General features: G+C 31.3%; 2 long non-coding RNA genes across 2 annotated transcripts in view; both read right to left on the bottom strand.

Moving 5' to 3' along the window:
* LOC136797057 (uncharacterized) overlaps nt 1-371 on the bottom strand; it is a 13,421-nt gene extending 13,050 nt beyond the window's left edge. Inside the window, exon 1 of the long non-coding RNA XR_010844858.1 lies at nt 256-371. This is a non-coding gene — a long non-coding RNA (uncharacterized lncRNA). The remainder of the gene's footprint in view (nt 1-255) is intronic.
* An 11,504-nt stretch (nt 372-11,875) lies between these two features.
* LOC106691354 (uncharacterized) lies at nt 11,876-15,762 on the bottom strand. Its single transcript, XR_010844859.1, has 3 exons — nt 15,588-15,762; nt 14,089-14,245; nt 11,876-13,956 (listed from the first exon to the last, which is right to left on the bottom strand). It is a non-coding gene; the product is annotated as an uncharacterized lncRNA (long non-coding RNA).
* Between the last annotated feature and the right edge of the window lie 801 nt (nt 15,763-16,563).

The following is a 16,563-nucleotide window of genomic DNA, read 5'->3' as shown; positions in this document are numbered from 1 at the left end:
AATAATTAAAAAAAAAAAAAAGACGCCGAAATAATTTTTGTAGTTATACTACATTTTTAATTAAGGACTTATAGTAATTAAATGTAATATGAATCATTTGTTATCCCTACCGCATCATATAAATTTCAGAAAATAGGAAGAAGAAGAATTTTTTAAGACATAATGAAACTATAATTGTCGAAAGGAATGCGCTTGCATGTGATAAAGGTGCTTACCTTTATTGGTTATATTACATATTTTTATGATAGTAATTACCTTGATTTTCGGCTCTAAGGTGAGATGTTGCGTTGACACCTAGGATCACGGAAGAATAGGCGGAGCTTGCAAGCCCAAAGCTAAGCAATATGCAAACCACCCACATCTTTAGACTGGATTACTCATCCTTGTTTTCCGGCATTTATAATCATTTCCATATCTCAAGCTATTTTTAAGATTTAATGATTTAAAAACTTAATCATACTGTTGCACAGTGATAATGATTCGATAAATCCACGTTATTTTAATAAACTTATAGTTGTTATGACGTCTTAATTAATTTATGATGATAGAGTTCATTTATCTTATGTTTTAATATTATACGCAATTTTAATGTTGTGTAGATAAATAAAAATTCTTGTTTAAGACCTCTAGGTATGAAAACAACTTTAGTAAAATAAGTTTTTATTGATTTGTTGTTTTGACCTATATTTTGGTCATTATTAAAAATAAGTAACATAAAGCAAAGTAGTAAAAAAAGCATTTCTATAATATTATTCCTTCTGGTGTATCATTTATGTAATAATAGTCACATTTGAATTTTAATAGGATGATCATATATATTGGTGCAAAAGAAAATCAATTTGTATTGCAGTATGTTTTTGAATTATTTTTTATAAAACAGTCTTGATTGGAACCAGATTATTGGATTCAAGACACTGTACTTTTACTAAAGGTTTTATTTTTTTTTTTAGAACTATTCGGAAATGCCATAGAAATATATTTTAAAAAATATTAGAGTTGGAGGCATTTAAATTATCAGGATATAAAAGGAATTTCTTTGTTTAGTAGTTACAGATTAAGGCTTACAGAAGGATAAAAATATCTGAAAACAGGTTGTTTATTAATGAGATTATCGAGATTTTTTAATCCAGTTCCAGAAGCAAGTTGTAGCACCTGCTTCTTGTGGCTTCTATATTAAGGGACTCTATCTTCTCTGCAACGGAGAGTAGCAAATACATTCTTTCAACAGTTGACTGTTGAACCCTTTATACCAAGTCTGGCCACACGATCGTAATGAAGATATTTTCTTTTGATTATATCAATAATAACTGATTCATTGATTTTTATTTTATTAATATATACGTGTAGTTGTTGTTTGTTGGCATGACAGACCGTGGAGGCCCAAGGCTTCGCATATTTTTGTGAGTGCCACCTGTTGGCTGACGGGCCTCACAAATGCCCGTGGGAGGTTGTGAGTGAGTATTATATAGTTATAAGCTTGAAAAAATCCCAGACAGGGCCGGGGACTCGAACTCGCAATCTATGGGGGTTGGCAGTCAGGCGCGTTACCACGCTGCTACCATCACCCCAAGTATGCGTATAGTAACCAATTTTAATACGACTATACACTGAAGAACCTCCTAGTAAACTATGATGGATGTTTCTTCTTCTGGATGTTTGATGAGCAATCTGTGGTCTACTGAACTTTTCAGAGTTGGACCGAATTTGTCTTAGATGCAAGGAATATGACTAAGGAAATATTTTGTGGAGAGGGACTGAAGATAAGATCTGAGAGGGTTAATGAAGCATAATAACAAAATTACACGGGAGGGAGAACAGATTGTCATACAGAAACGAGTAGGACAGATATAGATTTTCAACACGCACAAATAATATACTGGTAATGTGGGCTACGGAGAAAGGTACAGCGAATTCAATGAATATTTTTTGGTGATAAGTCGAACAAGACATATCGTTAATAGAAAAAATACAGAATAGGTTTAAATGCGGGCTGAGGTCCAAATATTGGAGCTCCCCAACATCTAAAAGAAATTAAATTTGAGACAAAGTCCAAAAGCCAAAAAAAAGTTGTTTCATCCAATGAAAATTATGAATAGACGCCAGTCAACATTTATTCTTATCTTAGATGAGGAGAATAAAAAAATGGTGTCTGATTCAAAACGTTACAAAAATTAATAATTCATTTGGAGGTCCATATTTTTAAAACTACCTGAAACAGTTAGCAACTTAAAAAAAACATCATTTAAAGTAGAGTAAATTTGCTAAAATATGAGTCCTAACATAGCTGTTTACTTCCATAGTTTTTCAGAAAGTAACCTTTTCTAATATATAACGAAAAATCAATATTTTGTGAATTTATTTTTGCAAATATGTAAATTCGTTGTTCGGAGAACATACTTCTGGTTTATGAAAAACTATATCTTAGGAACTGTTAGTAATACAGAAGCTTATTAGCACCCACATTAAAACTAGTTGAATGTACTAAAATGTAATGGGTAACGTTTATCTTCAAAGGAGCTGTAATATTCCTAGCTATAATATGCGCTAAAATTAATTCGCAAAATATTGATTTTTCTTGTTATGGAAAAAATATACTTTTTGAAAAATTGTAACTCGGGAACTATTGAACGTGGATTATAACTAATAGTTCAGAAGATTTACACTACTTTAAGTAATGTGATATGAAGTTTTTTAGTAATGTGAGTAGTTTACTTTTAATGTTTCCCTTGGTAAAAATTGAACCTTTTTCTGACAGAAAAATGTGCTATTTTTCTTTACCTGAAAGAATTCAAAAATCAATTTTTGTTAACTTCATTTACTATGTTTGGCAAAGTCATCAATTTTTACTTTTAACTGCCATCAATTATAACTTTATAATTATACTTATATTTACTTTATAATTATACTTATAATTAATAATTATACTTTATAACCACTAGTAGGTTTATTATGCCGATTCTGGCGCGAGACAATGAGCCTGACCACCTCGACCCTACCATACCCACTGGTCACGTGACCTATGGCGGGAGATTTAAATTTAAATTTTGTCCCTGACCACCTTGACCCAACCTTAACCTCAACCACTCACGTGATCAGCTACGTTATTATTAGGCACCGCATCAGAAGCTAGCATTCAGTCACGTGACCTTTGCAATTCTTACTTTTTTATTAGATTAATCAAAAATTGGGATGAAGTGATTTATTTCTCTATTGGACTCTTGGACTAGGTGTTCAATAAATTATGTATAAATAGTCCATACGTGTCATCGGAATCAAATGTTGGGTTCAGTTAATATTTGAGTATTGATAGAGTTGATAATGTGTGAATTATTAACATTTGAATAATGATAGAAATGATTCCAACATTGTTGTGTCAAGCTGCTTATTTAAGGCGTGATTATTATTAGTTCAATCCGCATTTTAATACTTTCGTAATAATTTAAAAATCCTGCAGCAACTTGTTTAATACACAACCGATCCTATCACATAGGAAGATTATGGCACCTGTAGTATTATAATATTTATAGTATAATCGTTTTGATTTATCTGATTAATATTCAATATTATTGTATAATCCGTCATTCAATAGGTTCGATGACAAATATATCATGCACCAGACAAGATGACAATATCTATTAGTGGAAATAGTGATGGATATTAGGGAAATAAAAGACAGAATAACAGAAATCTATACATAAGGAAATAGTCATACTTATTTCCTCAATAAACTAAAAAAATAGTGGGCTGATTTACCATATTACATTAGTAATACGATCCGTTTCGAAGTTATGAAGAAAACCTTGCTGCTTTTAACTCAAAAAGTAGACATTTTTGGTAAATTATATATGTAAACAAATGAAAGAACACTGTGGCAGAACATCTGTACCTGTTATTTAAATATAATATAATATAATATGTATGGGCGTTTTTTTTGTTTGTTTTTTTGGCAGGAGAATATGCTATAGCATTAACAAGTATTTCGTAATTACATTAATATTTTATCTGACTAAATTATCAATTCTTTTTGCAGTATAATTCCTGCAGCAAGGTGTTGAAGATAAATAGAGAATTTGAAACAAGAATGGATATTAACATTTTATAAAGCGAATATAAATCTAAGTTCTAGTATATATTTTTATTACAATGGACTCATGTAGAAACTATAAACTTATACAATAATATGTAATAAATCTTGTTAGTTAAGTTGTTTAAATATGCCTAACTAGTTGCGTATGACTATAATTATAACCCTCGCATAGATGTTTTTAATTTTCCTTAGAAAGTAAAATAAATGTATTGCTTTAAATCTCCAAGAAGAATATTACATATTTGGCATCCCTTGTGGGGATCAATTAAAATAACCGACCTCTTGAATAGAAAATATGCAAAAAATGGTCTAGTATGGTCGAGGTTGGAAAATGTAAAAAATATACTAATGAAGAAGACTAGGTAGACCACAATAGCAACAGTACTAGTGAGAAGAAATGGATACTAGGGAAGAAAGGAATACCTAGAAAGGGCACTATAATTTAAGACCCAGGAAAGAGAATGCAGGTGAGCCAGCGAGAATTATCCGGGAAATAGAAAAAAAAAAGGAAATCTCCCATCAGGGTCTGAAATACAGCCATAAATGTAATTACTGTTCTCTATGCTATCGAAATAATTAGAACGAATCAAAGAAAGAAATAATGCAGTAAATATCAGAAGAAATGAATGAATTAAGCAAATGAGACAATTATTACCGACAGGTACAAAAAAAACAACTGAAGTAATCAGATTAAACTAAACTTATCAAATAAAATAATGAATACGAGGTTATATTTTGAAACAAAATTAACCACTTTGAAACTGGAATGATTATACATAGAATATATAAGAAATAAGATGCAGTAAAATCACTTCTACATTGCCTATTATCTATTTGACAAAATTTTTCAATTAAATTAGTATACAGCAAATGATATAATTGAATATTTTTAATAGCTTCTAGAATATTAATATTAAAAGTTGAATACTGGTGTCACATTGCTATTGTTAAAGTGTGATATAAAAATTAATTTTTTTTTAATACAGGTTGCTTTGTGGCAAACTGTGAATACATCGATTGCAGTTCATTAGCCATTATGTTCTTTATTTGGGATTATCACTTGTGAAGCCTTTGTTGTGATCACTTCAAAAATAGTGTTCTTTTTCCTCACTACCGCAACAAATAAAACAGAAAAAACATTAAAAACATATTATTTGTCTACTATCAATTTCAACAGCTGAGCCTAATTATACAATTAGGTCTTATTCCTCCAGGTCCACAATTTAGTAATTCTGTTTCTACATGATTCTAGGATTCTTTCATCTTTAATTTGTACCATGTTTAGAAATGAATTTAATATTGTGAGGGCTGAACTCCTTGAGTTAAATTAGCTAGCAGTTTCGTTTGATCCAATTTTTTTTTTTAATACTTATTTATTATTATTTACAACTGTATACACATAAATACAACAACTAAATTTGCTGTAGGTGACATAGTGACATGATACAAACATGTGGAGAATTTACCCACTGATAGAACTTCAATAACATTTCTAGAGGAGAAGATCTCGAGGCCATCTTCTTTTCAGACGCCAAGGAGAATTATTAGGTAATGAATGAGAAGCCAGGTTAGAAACAAGTGGATTTGGGTGGTTGAGAAGTTTGTTATGGAAGAAACGGTATCTGGATCTGGCCAAATCGGCAACATATGGAACATTGAGGTCCTGATGGATGACTTGATTTGAGACAAAGTAAGGAGTATTAAGGATTTTACGAAGGATTTTGGACAGTAAGGATTGGATTCTGGAGGAATTTGATAGTCAAGTGGAGCCCAAAGCTCAACTCCGTATGTCCAGATAGGCCTTGTAATAGTAATGTAGATCAGTCTTTTGTAATGGATTGGCAATTTAGACCGTTTGTCTAGTAAATGTTGCAATAGTCGGAATCTACGAGCAGTTTCTTGTCTTTTTAGTCTTGTATGAGCATTCCATGTCAATCGTTTGTCCAGATTTAGTCCTAAGTAACGGATCTGTTCAACAGGAATAAGTGGGGTATTATTAAAAGATACTGTGGGGCAAGACGAAGGGTAAATGTGATTTGGTGGGATTTATTGGAATTTATTTTAATCCTCCAGTTTTGGCTCCATTCTTCAAGGGTGGTGATGTGGGATTGGAGGGTTTGGGATACAATGTAAGGATCATTGTTCACTGACAATAGACATGTGTCATCGGCATACGTGGTGAGGATAGTGTTAGGATGAGTTGGGATGTCAGCTGTGAAAACTGTGTAAAGGATAGGACCAAGGATACTACCCTGAGGTACACCAGCAGACTGACGGAATAGGGATGAATAAGCGCCGTTGTAATTTACATGAAATAATCTGTCGGAGAGATAAGAACGGATAATGAGGAAGTATGTATGGGGTAGGAATTTACGGATCTGGTCCTGGGTGCCAGACTCGATCAAAAGCCTGTTCTACATCAAGAAAGACTCCCAAGCAGTACATTCCGCGCTCCAATGAAGACGAGACAACATCAACCACACAATGGCATTGCTGGATAGTGGAGTGGCATGATCGGAAACCAAACTGGTGATCAGGGATTATGTGGTTGGAATGAAGGATAGGGTACAGGCGTCTTAATATGAGTTTCTCAAGGATTTTGCTCATGATAGGTAACAAACCGATAGGACGGTAGGAGGATGGGTATTCAGGCGGCTTTTGAGGTTTGATCTAATTTTTATTTTATTTTTTTTAATGGATTAGAATAATTTTTGTAAAATTAAAGATTATAATTTTTATTTTAAGCAATAATGACGTTATTTTTATATTAATAATTGTAAACTTATATTAATTTGGTTGGTAACAATAGAAATTACCAGAACCTCCATATGAAAGATTTTTTATTTAATTAAAGTATAAATAACTATGTTAATGAGTGCGTTTAAATGATTCCAATAAATTCACTACAATACCGTTTCTAAGTAATTATTTTAAAGTAATAGCTTAATTTTTTTGTTTTACAGGATATAACAAGGCATTAAAGTTGTTTTGGGTTAGGTTTTTAATGAGATTTGAATAAATGAGATACTAAACAAATGTGATGCCAATTTAATTCTAAGATTTATGAATTGGTTTATCAAGGTGATTAAGTTAATAAATTATTTTCAACGTATTAGTTTTATTTATTTAAGATAATTATTCCTTTTTTTTTCAGTTTAGAAGTTAGTGATTTTTTTAGACTTTCTAAAGCTTCGTGATCGTTGTCCTATTTTTTAAAGTGTATTATCCCACCTTTTTTCTTATCATTGGCATACGTCTTACCCGTGATCCAGCTGACTGCCGTGCCTGGTCGATCTATCGATCCTCATGTTGATCTAAGCAATTAACCGTTTTTATGATATGGTTTATTTGTTCTAAACCTTTATTATATTTTTGTTCTCGAAATGTTATGGAGAGTTTTATAAATTATTAATTAATGTTAGTTCCTGAAGTTTTATTTTTCTGTAAATTTAGTTAAATTATTAGAATGTTGAAAAATAGGAAATTTCTGAGGAGAACTTTAACTTCAGAAATCCATATAGAAGCAAAGGGCATCCCAATTGACTATTAAGAGGTAGACTAATATTGACAATTTTTCTAGAACTGACTTAACCTGCTATGAGCTGTCTATTTATCTAGGCATTTATAAATGTCTAATTATCTAGCACTTGGGGGTGGTGGTATCAGTGTGGTAACGCGCCTGTCTGCCAACCCATAGATTGCGAGTTCGAGTCCCCGGCCCTATCCGGGATTTTTTCAAGCTTATAATTATACAATACTCACTCACAACCTCCCCCGGGCATTTCTGAGGTTCGTCAGCCAATGGGTGGTACTCACAAATATAGGCGTGGGAGTGACGGACCCACCTTATGAAAACCACGTCAAGAAACGCGCGATGTATTTAAGTACATGGCCGGCGAAGCCTTGGACCTCTACGGTCTGTCGCGCCAATAAACAACAACAATTATCTAGCACTGCGTTAAGCTAACTATCTATCAGATTAAATATGCAATGTCCATCCTGGGATGGATGTTGCCCATAGATCGACCCATGGATGCAGAGACATTAGGTGGATCAAAAACAGTCCCGGCAGCTTTTGACTGCCTTGTAGTATTTTTCTAGTAACAGTGTTTCCTCAACAAACTTTACATTTTTTATATGTACATAGGTGAGGAAGAACTATAGGCTGTAATGAAGTCATTTAACGACCCGATGACCTTTGAAAATCACACCATCTTGCAGGGAAGACTGTTCCTTAATTTCAATATTTTTCAGTTGATCGTATAGGAAAAAATCTACAAAAAATTAGGAATTCGTAAGATGGGGCTGTTACACTTTATCAGTTTTAATTTTTCGAAAGTTTCTGGATACGATTCATGTTTAATATCTAAACAGTTTTAAGGAGGTGATTCTCGCGTGGATAAGAATCATATTTATATTGGCTCCACTTAGTCCTAAAAAAAAAAATGTATTTTCCTATACCATTTTGGGGGCTTCAATTCCTTTACATCTATTATTTTTCTACATTCTAGGTTAGTGTATTTTCTAAAAAAGAATGGTTCATTTTTGCAAAACTAAGTGATGTTGAATCTTCAAATAATGAAAATAAAAATTCAAAGTATTTCCATTGGTCGCCATAGTTCTCCGAAAATACAGTCATATCTTCCATATAACCCACTGCGACGAGATAGTAGGTTTACTTAACATATATGTAGTCAACCATAACGCCAAATCTAATGTCATGCCTCACATGACTATTTCCGTGGAATGTAGAGTATTCCCAGTATTTATATATTTTACCTACATAATTATATAATATTATTACTAAATACCAATTAAAATCTTTTCAGGAGGGCACGAAAAAAAAAATTATATATTACTGCCAACAATGTTCAGTAATATTATATATATATTTTTTTTTCGTACCCTCCTGAAAAGATTTTAATTGGTAGAGATTTTAGTAAAGATTTTAGTACGTACATATAGCAGACCTCCTATATGTACGTACTAAATACCAATTAAAATCTTTTCAGGAGGGTACGAAAAAAAAAATTATATATTATTACTGAACATTGTTGGTAGTTTTATTTTGTAGGCATCTTGAAAAAACTAAACCCCGCAAAATTGACATTACATATCATAGATAGGTGAAAAATCTGTATGGGAATTCATTTCTAGTTTCAACACATTAAAGAATATAAAGATCAGTCAAAATCATCGAATCAAATATTTGTAGTACACTTTTTTAATCAGTATGGTTTCCAAAAAAATGCAAAGGGACTGAGGATCTAATATTTTATTTAACAAATTTATTCAATAATAAATTTGATCATAACTCCTACACAGTATGTACATTTGTAGAAATGTCTAAAGATTTTAATACCATAAGAATAAACGTTAACTTCAAATATCGGAAGATAATTAAAAAACACGCAATTCTCACAAGGTTTTTTTTTTGGCATGTACAGTCCTTCGGTGTGTTTTTACATATTCAGGTCTAAAAGCTCGACAATCACAACTTCGACATTTGAATGGATTTTCTTTAGAATGTTGAGACTGCAACCATAGAAGTGCCATAGAAAAATAGCACCGATTTGATGCTATGATCCTTCGCCGAATCTCTTGTCCAGGTGCGTTGTCTTGAGTTACCAAAGGGCCAAGATGAACAAAAACATTAGTCTTCTCGAATTGGTATTCCCCGAAGATCACCTCCTCTCCAGGCCTAGGCATCTCCCGTAATTAAATATTTTGTTTTTTCAGCATTAACTTTCAAAACAAGTCTTCTTGTAGGACCGACCAGAGCAACGAAAGCTTATAATCCGCGTACGCAAGGAGCTGTAGAGATCAATTAAAGATATTGCCATTGGTCTGTATCCCACCTTCTCGAATGCAAAATCATAGAGAAGGCAGGCTAAGACCGTAATCACTTTATTGAGGGAAATTTCACCGATCGCTCTCCACCGATCTGAACCATGTAGCTTTTGTTCATTGTAAGCCTCACGAGACTTAAGAGCTTCTTGCTAGGGATCTTAACATGCTTTAGAGCCTCATACGATTCTTCTCTATTCACGCTATCATAAGCTGCCCTAAAATCGATCAAGAGGTGGTGAGTTTCAATCTTGAATTTCCTTCCTCGCTCGAGAATCGTCCTAAGGCAGAATATCTTATGACAGGAGGGAGATCCCTCAGTAGTTGGGGACTTTGTTGATTTTTTTGTTCTAGTCCTTTCTTATGAAAATCCCCAAATCGGCTTCCTTGTGAAAATACTATTTTAAGGAACAAATTCCAACTTGCATCTTCCTTATAGTTGTTACATCATGCTTATCATTAATACTCAGACATGAGTTCTGACGGTTCTATAATGCAGTTTCTTTAGATAATTTGCTCTGGCCTTCCCAGCATCGTCAAATTTCCATGTTTTAAATTTACAGCATTTATTTATATAATGAATCGAAATCAATCATTATTAATCAAAATCCATTATTTTTCCATAGCAGTATCCTCAATACCTGGCATTATATTACATATTTTCTCATATAAACTCTAAATGGAAACATTTTCTTATCTCTCATCAACCATGCTTGGTTCAAACCAGAAGACCTGGTTTATGATTACAATCAGGGCATTGTACTTTTGACACTGAACATGGCCACATTACCACCTAGTATAACTGCTATCACAAATCAATCGGGATTAAATATTCTCAACAATTATTGCATTATATTGCTGGCTGATGTTTTACAGGGTATCAATATAGAAGCATCAATCGACTCATCAAAGTCGAAATTGCAAAATAAAATGAATTTTTTTTTATCTATGTAAACAACTGTAAACATCAGAGGACTGTTGTGACAAAAAAAAAATAGTATTAAGAAAGAATAACAGGAAGGTTGGCAGCTGTCAGTGGGTGTTTGTATGCACTCTGTTTTCAAATCTCCAAGTTATAAATTCTAACCTTTAAGTCAAGCACAATGATTATAATGTATGTAGACAAGCATCAAGACTAAGGTGACATATTATCATTGATGGATCCTGACTCAAGAAAACATAAAAAATTATTAAAGATTTGGAAAGAAAGGGCCTTTAAATATACATGGGCCAATTAATGAATTAGAAGAATGGTTATTAGGAAAAAAATCAAGAGTTAAAAGAGATGTATGGCCAAACCGAAACTGTAGTATTCCTCAAGATAGCGAGAATTCGAATGTTAAAAGAATGAAGTAAATCATTCAATTTATAAAATAAATTGTATTCATTGTCGTTGTATGTATCATCAAGTTTGAAATAGTCTATATTAATAATTTAAATGTCCAACCTGGCCATCCTCAAAGACAATCTTAACTATAAATTTACCGGTTGATAAGTGAGTGATAATAGTGCGAGATAAAAGTTTTAAAATTAAATGAAAAAATGTCAATTTGACTAAAATTATTAGACCTCGGCAGAATAGCCTGCAAAAAACACTTTAATAGTTGGATATAAGGCGGAAATTTAGAGTTAAGAATGTCCTTTAGGATGGACAGGTTGATCAAAACATTGGATACTTAAAATATTAATAGAGTGTTTGAGACATAAATGGATACAATGATGATGAATAAATGAATACGATAAAACCACTTTCGAAGAAGTGATAACATTATGTATGAAATATTTCTTACATAAACAAAAACAACTTAAAATTTAAGAGATAAAATATAACAGTTAATTTAACATTAAATAACAATTAAAATTTTATATAATTGTTATAAAATACTTAGCAGTGGATAGATGATTGGTAAGGCAATGGACTACTAACTCAAAGGAACCCGAGTTTGAATTTGGCTGTGGCAGATATTCATCATGTTATCTGTAGCGGCTGAATCAGCCTTGAGGGTTCAGGAGGCCCTCCAGGGTCCAACTAGCCTCATAAAGTGGGCACCCTTAATTGGGTAAAACTTTGAGTTGAGCGAGATTCTCACCAAATCACCTCCTTGCACAACCATTGGTCTAGTAACAGTATTTCCTTTCAATATACTGTCCCCTGACATTCCATGCATTGTAGCAGTACAGATTTAATTTAATTTATAAAATACTTGGTAGTTTGAGTCATGATTGAGGTTCATTGCTGGATGAGATAACTTCTTTATAATACTTCATACATTGACTTTAATATTGTTCTGTTCAAATGCTATCATAGTTATTCTGATCGTGCATAATCATATTGTCTATTTATCATGATTAATATTCAATGAATTTTGCAAACATCCAACATGCAGATGTAAAAAAACACGTTATAACAGTTTTTACAATCTCTCTATATTATCATTTACAAGTTCACGGCAGTCGGCGTTCTTTTTGTTCTGGTTGCTCAACAAAAATTATTATGTTTAAATATTCAAAATACTTAAATTTACCAAAAACTAAAAACACTTATTTCACTTACAAATTATTAAACAAATGGTATACATCAGCACAATGTATTAATATACTATTTAAAATGTCTAATAATCTTATATTTCAAAAGAATTATTTAAAAATTGTAAATAATTCTTAATTTATACTTATGAAAAAAATTGACCACATTTAACTCATATATTTTCTTTTATCATTAAAATAACTATGTTATCTCCACATTATTAATATTAATCAACTTTTTCTTATATTATTAATAATATTTACTTTCAATGGTTCAATTTTCAATGTCTATGTTCTGTTCAGAATAACAGTTAATACTTTTTGTTTTCATTTAACAGACCTACAGATACCTAAAATATCACTAAATACATGAATAAATGTTTAGTTCTATTCATTCTTAATGAAACAATTTATTCATAGTGGTTTTAAAAATGACAATGAGTAAAAACAGATACTGGTCAAACAAATCATTGTTATACCATACAAGCTTACGATGATTATTAAGAAATTTCTGATCATCCCAAATTTGATTTATATAGTCTTCACTGGCTAGAAATATTCACAATAAATAAATAAATTTTATAATACACCAATTAAATTAAATAATTCATTCAGGAAGTCATGCTCTGGTTCAATTTTCTTGATCTCCATTTCAAGGATGGTACTGGAACAGTTTTCAGCAGAAAAGGAATTCAAACATAATAATTATATATTAATTGTACTTATTTGACCTCCTTTTTGTGGAAAACCTTATGTTGTTTGTAAATAACATTGAGGTATTTTTATAGCATTATGTAAAAATATTTTTAAAAAACAAAAAAAACAGGATAAACTGTAAAAGTTACTTACAAATTTACTTGTGCTGATTGGCTATTTAAAAAAATATGAAAAAAAAACATAATGTTCCAACTTTTTAAAACAAACAACACTGTTATTTTTTTTAAGTAATGAAATAAAATTGAAAAGATACAATATAAAATACAAACTAAATAATCAGCAAAGGAATTTAACACCCTTTTACAAGAAAACAAAAATCAACCCTTTCACTCAAATACAAATACAAAAAGCACAAAATTTGTGGATCATCAGCACAAATCATACATACAAAATTCTTTTGTACGATATTATCAATAATTGAACAAACTAATTGTTTTAAATAGACTTTAATTTTCAATTCCTACCTCAAAGCAACTAGTAGGAGGAAACTCCAATGGATAAGATACTGCTTTTAATGGATAAGATAATCTTTTATTAACATTGAATTTCTAAAAGTCAACTACAGTTTTGGAAGACCCTCATGTACCAAACCAAGTCACTACAAATTAAGAATATAGGAGGTTTAGAAAACCACGATTAAAGAACCTTTTATAACTATAAGTCTTGAAATATGACTTCCTTACCTAGTATTAAACCCAAAATTTATGTATATAGCAGCATAAGTACAGTATATAACACCTTCATGGTACTAGATGATTGGAAATAACATTAAACACTTCCTGTCTTAACAAAAATAGATGAAAGAATATTCATAAATCATATAAATACAAAATGGAACATTTGACATATGTTTTAGTTATTTTTCAGTAATATTACTAAAATTTTAAATTTTTATAATAAAATTTAAATACCAGTATTAATACTTCTGAGAACAATGTAGGCAGCTCCTAGATGATGGCTTGTGGTTGTATAGGACATACCCAAAGCATCAGATTGTTTTCTTGTGCTGATGCAAGGATGTTTCCACAGGTGCCATCAAAACTGTAGAATTCAAGGAGAGAGGGCGCCCTAAAAACCATCTCTAAATTTTATAAAAACCAAACTAAACTTCTCCTGCCTTTATGGAATCTGAATTACTTCTAATAATAATAATTCTAATAATTTTATTAATATCTCGAACAGCATATGTGACTTTATAGCACTTTTAAAAATATGGGAGCAAAATAACATATCACGAAACTTAGCTCTGTCATTTAGAAAATTAAATAAAAAACACTTTGACCTTTAAAATCTATTATTAAAATTATAAATGTATAGATTATCATTTAAAATATATAATAAAATATAGATATATATGTAAAATAGATAACAGGGAATTAAAAGATACAATAAATATTAGTATTTTAGTTTACAGGATACTTAATGGGATTAACACTAAACATACCATAACGGGTCAAATGACCCATTTTGAACTTTTCCATTGAAAATGCACGTATAATTTTATTGCGTTTGCACATTTGACTTCATGACTTTTTCTAAGTAATTAATGTACAGTTATAAAAATATTTTTGTTTTGTTTTGTTTATTCTGAGTAATCTACCACAACAGGTCATTTGACCCGGAGAGAATTTTTTTGTTTTATGAGATTATCTAGTCATATTTGTAGTCAGTAAGTTGCACATTCTTCCAAAGACTGTTGCGTAAAGTAGTTCAACGAAAATAGCTCAGAATAATTTCAAGAAAATATCAAATTTTAGATTGAAAATAGCTTTTTAGTGTAAGAAAAAGTGGCAAAAATTGAAAATCTTGGTAAGTACCTAGCTTATATTTTATTTTGACAGCTATAGTAATACAGATCATTTTTTACCCAGAAAAATGTCGAAGCAAACAAGACAGTACAAGTTCTTAGAAGATATAAATAATATTGGCGAAGAGTTTTCAGAAATTAGTGAAGATGAATTTTCTGAAAATGAAGATATATTGGTTGCAAATAAAAATGAGTTTGATTCTACAGATACTGACGATGAAGAGGAAAATATTGTGAATGTATGTAGTGGCCGAAAAAGAATAATATTACTCTCAAGTTCGGAAGAAAGTGAAGTAGAAATAAATGAACAAAATGTTGCGAATGATGGATCTGTTTGGCAACAAATGCAAGTAGGTGGCACACCTGGAAGCTCTTCCAGTGTTCTCTCTTGTGCTCACAAGTTTTTATTTTTTGCTTTTGTAATAGAAATGCTCAACATACTATTTTGTTTAATTATAATAAATTTAATTTATATTTTTATTTCCTTCCTAACATCCATATTTCATACATTCAAGCATGAAACATAAAGTCGGGTCATTTGACCCGTTGTGGTAGAAATAGGTATATATTAAGTCTTGGTATGATTAGTGTTAAAGCACTCACTGACTCAGCACTCTGGCACATTGTAGGTAAAAATTAACACTTGCCTTGCAAGGCTCAGATTTAGTCCTTTAAATATATTGGCCTGATATTCAATACTTATACACTTACAGCTTTATCTTTTCAATGGGCACTGTAATGTATATAATAAGTAATATCATCCACATCTGAAAATAGAGGCCATAAATAGAACAACAATAAACAAGGATACAAAGAGACTTAACTGATAATTATCAATAAAAGATTGATGAACACTTCAAATTTGACAGATCCACAGAGATGATCACTTAAGAAACAGTTCTTAAATTCAATTCAAGTCAAACCCAAGAAGGATCGTGGTTGGAACAACTTTTAAAACATGCACTGACTGACCACTAAAAAGAATCTTTTCAGTACCCCTCTTATACTTAACTGGTCAGACCTTATTACAGCAAAGGCTTAATGAACCAGAAAGTTCGATGCTAATCTTAAAATTTCCTTTTCTAACATACTTTTCTCCACTTAGTCCAATCAAATCCCAACCCTAAAAGGCCTTAATACAAGTATAATTATTATTAATGCCATACGCGACCTCTTACGTAAAGGAAACGCAACGTTTTTAGGTATTTGAAAATAAAGTTTGCTCAATTTATTTATAAGATTAGGCAAGTGGAAATTTAGAAGACTATACAGTTGGGAACAAGCCTTTCTTGTAGACATGTAAACTTGTATTAAATAAAGGTGGAATCATTGAAAAGAGTGATGTTTATTGTTGAACCACTAATGTCTCATCCCACTAATCAGTTTCCATATCATAATTATAATCAGTTTGTTTCCCAAAAAAGTTTTTCAGAGTCAAAATGAAATATTTTCATTTCCACTTAAGAATCGTTATACTTCAGATTCAGCCATATGTTATCAGTGCTTACCAAGATTTAAAAGAAACTCCAGGCAACGACTTGTACTTGTTGTGGTTCTCACAGGCCTCACAGGGTTCGCG

The sequence above is a fragment of the Halyomorpha halys genome, unplaced genomic scaffold (genome assembly GCF_000696795.3).
Source record: "Halyomorpha halys isolate HHAL.00 unplaced genomic scaffold, Hhal_1.1 Scaffold2274.1, whole genome shotgun sequence".
Taxonomy (NCBI): domain Eukaryota; kingdom Metazoa; phylum Arthropoda; class Insecta; order Hemiptera; family Pentatomidae; genus Halyomorpha; species Halyomorpha halys.
Note: the sequence above shows the minus strand (reverse complement) of the source record. Positions and strands in the feature narration are given on the sequence as shown.